The following is a 5,785-nucleotide window of genomic DNA, read 5'->3' as shown; positions in this document are numbered from 1 at the left end:
TTTTTGCCATTCATTTCAATGACAAAAAGTGGCCCAATTTACCTTAATTTACCAGGGGGCTCATGGTCTGTGACTAACAGCGAATATTCCAATAGTCTTTATGGGGGCAACTGTTAATGAGATGAGATGGAGGAGTTCTAAAAGGGGCTTCTAAAAGTGTAACATGATGAGGAAAAAAGGACACATTTATTTTCTCAGCAACACTTTTTTTGGTAACACTTTAGAATAAGGAACACATATTCACTATTAATTAAGAGTTTTCTCTCAATAAACTCCTAATTTGCTGCTTATTAATAGTTAAGGTTGTTAAGTTTAGGTATGGAGTCAGATTAAGGGATCTAAAATATGGTCATATAGAATAAGGCAATAATATGTGCTTTAAAAGTACTAATACTACTAAGCAGCCATAGTAACTAGTAAGAATTGCTCCTTAAAATAAAGTGTTACCCTTTTTTTTTTTTGGTTGTGAATTACCAGATCATACTACTGGATCGTTACTGAATTTGAGTACATTAATGACATCATCAATGAACTAGTTTGTTGAGGTCAATAATGACCTCAGGAAGTAATCGGTGACCTCACCAGAATCCATTTTGATTAAATCACCTGTGACCTCATTGATAGTCCCTAACCTTTGAACCCATCTGTGATCTTATACTGAAAACCTCAACAGTAATTTTTTGATGGCCTCAATGTTTAGTTAGTTACCTCATCACTGAACTTTCTACTGACCTCAGTGATTAGATGAGTAGATCAATGTTTAATGCATCAGTTAATTAGTCAGTGAACTAATTTATGAATATGTAATCTTTATAGATTTATATTTTTTCAGCCTGTGCAGTGTACTTTTAGAAATATCTATATCTATAGAGAGAGAGAGAGAGAGAGAGAGAGAGAGAGAGAAATTTTTTATAGATTGACCTTGACAAACAAAAGCACAGCATAATGACCTTTAATTTTTTCCATTAAATCATTAGAGTTAGTTCACCCAAAAATTAAAATTCTGTCATTAATTACTCACCCTCATGTCATTCCAAACCCGTAAGACAAATTAAGATATTCTTGATGAAATCTGAGAGCTCTCTGACCCTCCATAGACAGCAATGATATTACCACGATCAACACACAGAAACGTAGCAAGGACATCGGTAAAATACTCCATGTGACTTCAGGGTCAACTGTAATTTTACGAAGCTACGAGAATACTTTTTGTGTGCAAATAAAACAATAATAACATAATTCATTCAGCAGTTCTTCTCCCCAAGTTACCGTCTTCCACCATTTTGGAGAGTAACCCAGAACGTAATCAACGTAGCGTACCTGTGCACAGCATTCACCACTGAATGTTGTGTCACCTTTAAATATTCATATATATGTGTAGATGTAGGTAAATCATTTCAGATAAGGCTGGATTATGTCAATGAATTTGATTTGAAGTAGATGTGAGGCTGATTGTGGACAGATCAGGTTTCTGTATGGAGAGCAAGGAGTGTGTTAATGATTTCCTTGAACACACTCATTGGTTTATTCAAGGGCTGCAGTCAAAGAAGCGTGCGGAAGGAACGTAAAGACTTGGGGATGAGAGGAGGAGACCAGGAAAAGACCCAAGGGCATAGTTTACACACAATGAGATAGGAGGAGTGGATACATTTGTCAATATAATGCTTAGTAAGCAGCTCTGGACATATGCCTCTAAGGACATAGATAGCCAGTTAAAACCTCCTGTTAAGATTAAATTACATTCAAATGGTAAAACATTCAATTTCTTATTTAATTAAATTCCTTCTCTCTTTAAATGCATACTGATCCTCTCTTAAAGCTGTAGTCTGTCATTTCTGTGCAACTAGATTCAAAAATGAATTGCAGAAATAAAGTCAGTTTTCCCTCCCTTGTGAAAAAGAAGTGTGCTTAATTGCAGTAAAAGTATACTTTTTAAAAAGTGCACTTGTAGATAATATAATATAATCTAAATTAAAGGCCACTTAAATGTACTTAAAGAGAGTACACTTTAATGACAATAGATCTTAATATACTTAAGTGCACTTTTTAAAAATGCACTTTATAATAATGTCTAATTAAGTATTACTTAAACATACATTTTACATAGTTATGATTTTATTGTTTTAAATAAGTACACTTATTTTGATATATTTATCAATATACTAAAGCACATGTCAAAATTTATTTTAATTTCAACTTAAGTGTTCTTCAAAATTACATTTGTTAATGTATTTTAAATGTATTTTTCTTCTAAACTTAAATACACTTTCTTATACAGTATACTCATTTTCATCATCAGCTCTTGCGCTATGAACTCTATGAAGTTAAATTTTCGACATAACATTTGACATACATTGCCATTTATGAGAGTACTGTATTTGTATGTAATAGTACTCTACTTTGCATCTGTGTAAAGAATACTTTCAATATCATTATGTTGTTCTCACTTAAACACACATTTAATTGCAAGCAAAAGTTTAACAGATCTAAACAAAATTAATTTGCATTCAAATACATTTGATTTTAATTAGACTGCACTGCACTGTAAAAAATGACTGACTTTTAGTTAGGGGAATTAGTCATGAATGAGTCTAACAATAGTCTTTGGTCTAACTACACAATGAAACTTGAACAGAAATGAAAAGCCTGAAATAACACGTAACCACGCAGAAGTAACTCTTTTGTTTTATGCTCATGAGCTAAAAATACTACGTCATGATGGCGTGCTACTTCAGCAGAGTTTGAAAAATGCACAGCGCGCCATGTTTCTGGAATCGCAACGCGTGAGCTGATCAAACGAGAACAGAGGAGCGGCGCGTTTGGATGATTACAGATGAGATTTTCTGTACCGCAGATAAAGAATCAAGCAAGTATTTCTTGATATAAGCTTTCTTTATTCTTAATTTAGTCTTGCCATTCCTGCGGCTTTCACACCCGGCAGTTCTTGCTATATGGACTCAGGAGGGGAATCGCGTGCATGGATCGCGTGCATATGACTGCTGAATATACAATATTGTATTTTTAACTAAACGATTTAAAATTCAATTCAACGCTACTAAACAAAATTCAAAGATCCGATCTTATAATATTTAATGTATATAATCGATATTATAACCACCAGTAATATTCAATATCAGCCACCTCCAGAAATAATGTTGTTGTGTTTTTGTTTTGTTTTTGCATTTGAAGAGCGAGATGTTTCATTACTGGTTGTGTTTGTAATATGTAATATTTTTGTACTTATCTGGAGTTATTCATTTTGCAGGATCAGTACAAATTTGTTACTGGAGATACAGTGTGGAAACGGGTGATGTTAGAAGTAAGTCAGCTCACCCTGATCACACATGACAAGCTAAAAGTGCTATATTAACTCCCTATCCCTATGGATTTTAAATGCTTTGAATCCTTTCCATTTGCAAGTAATATATTCCCACCTGTGCATTTACAGATCCCCCTCTAATCATCATATATTTTACAGGTAACAAACCAAAGGAAGAGGACAGCAGCTTTGCTGTGTCAGTCGTGGCAAATACAGGAACACTCTTCATGAAGATGTGCGAGAGAAGCTTGCAAGGCAAGATGAGGGAAAACAATTTAAGGTACCTTTCTTCATTTTCATAGATTTTGGGATATGTATCTATATTTGGGTAATTGATAAAGTTATGTTTTATTCCCTGTAAAGTAGGAATAAAAATGTTTGTAAAAATGTTATCTATTTTTAAAGCCCAGTGTCAGTGAAGATGGAGTGATCAGGAAATCGGGTGTTTGTAGGAAATCTGAAGGAACATCTCCCAGCATTCTACTACGATGTTGCCCTGATGATTGAGGTAATTCACCTCTTAGATGATGCAGATGTAGTCAAAAGTTTACATTCACCTTGCAGAATATACTGCTTCATCAGAGCAGAAATTGCAATTTTTTTATGATTCTACCCCTCTACCCTCTTACTGCTTAAATTATTAACATTTTGCAGATACTGCAAGGTGTATACAAACTTTGGACTGCAACTGTGTCTATTGCTTTCACTCAACTGAACCATTTATAATGATTGGATATGTTTTATAACAATTGTTCTTCTTTCTTTCCTCAAGGAATTTTTTTCTGACTTTCCTGCCTCTTTGGAACATTTCCGTTCACAGAGACTGTGGAGAGATGGTGTGCAGCTTCCTGACATTTGAAGTTTACTGCCGATGGAGAGCTTCTGGGACACTGACAAACACCACTTCCCAGCAAGTTCATTTGGAACTTTATTTATTTAGTTAAACTTGCATTCACTAATGCTGGAGTAAGATTTTAGAAGAAACCTTTCGGTCCGATTTAATGTCGGTGCTAGTAAAGGTTTGAGAATTTATGGCCTGGTTTCATAGACAGGGCTTAGACTAAACCAAGATTAGGCCATAGTTCAATTAGGACACTTAAGTAATTTTCATTAACAAGCCTTAGAAAAAACTTTACTGGTGTGCATCTTGAGGCAAAACAAAGGCACTGATATTTTTAAAGATCAGTCAGTGCAAGTTTCTTTCAGTTGAAACAGCTCAGAATTACATTTTAATCTGGGGGCTGGTCTTAAGCCTTGTCTGTGAAACTGAGGGTACCATTAACACAGTTTGGTAATGTTTTAAAATAAGGTCTCATTTGTTGTACGAATTATAATTTTCTTGAATTGTTTTTTTTTTTTTTGTATTAAGTGTGTGTGTGTTTGTGTGTTAGTAATCCTATACGTTATGGAGACCAAATGACTCCACAAGGATTGTAATACCAGTCAATTTTGACCTCGTGGACATTTTTAGATTCCCAATGAGGAAATAGGCTTATAAATCATACAGAATTATGTTTTCCATGATGGCAAGATTAGGTACTTTTGTAAGTGATTTTGCATTGTTCTTCAGACTCTTTCTAATAAGTGAGTTAAAGTGTTGCAGCTCCAGTGTTGGGTTTTTCTTGTGCATAAGCAAAAAGCATTTTTGTGTATTTGTTTTAGAGACTTTTGCCAATAAATGTAGTGGGTTTTCATTTTGTGTTTGTGTTGATTGTAACTAGGTAATTAAGAGATTTTAAAAAAATAAAACATTAAATAGCCTATACTAAAGGTTATACTGAGGCTTGGTGTATCTTGCCAGGAACTCATGGAAGACGGGAGGCAGCACACACCCCAGGATGGCAATGGAGACTGATTGCGGGAGGAGGACAGATGAGGGAGACACGGAGGATCAACGAAGGAGAGGAACTGAAGGTAAGTCTGTTTAGCCGGTAGGTATCAGGTGAGTAACAGCGAGGAGCTGTGAGAGTCCACTTCGTAAGTTCGAGATCAGACAATGAACTGGAGTGGGGTATTGATTGGGTGCTGATGAGGTGTAGGTGGCGTGACTTAAAACGCAGGTGACAGAGATCGCTGTGATGGGTTGGTGCTGGAGCCCGGCCGATCTGTGACGTTACCACTTAAGTGGTTTAAAAAATAACTCGAAAGTTCAACTTATTGCATTTAATATCACTTTAAAATGTGATACATTTGAAGTTAATTACAAATACAATGTATTTAAGGATCGACAATAACATTTAATTTGCACTTATGTGTGTTCTTTTAAAGTATATTATTTCTGCAGTAAGTACATTTTATAAAAGTATACTTAAGTGCACTTCTTTTTCACAAGGGCTGAACCCATCTGTTATTGTTTGGATGAACATAGTCCCCAAATAGCATCAAACTCACCTTTAGTTGCACTAATTTTGCTGTGTGTGGCTGGCTGGGGTGCTTAAAATCCAATTTATAGTGCTACAGTATTTA

The sequence above is a fragment of the Barbus barbus genome (assembly GCF_936440315.1).
Source record: "Barbus barbus genome assembly, chromosome: 22".
Classification (NCBI taxonomy): domain Eukaryota; kingdom Metazoa; phylum Chordata; class Actinopteri; order Cypriniformes; family Cyprinidae; genus Barbus; species Barbus barbus.
Note: the sequence above shows the minus strand (reverse complement) of the source record.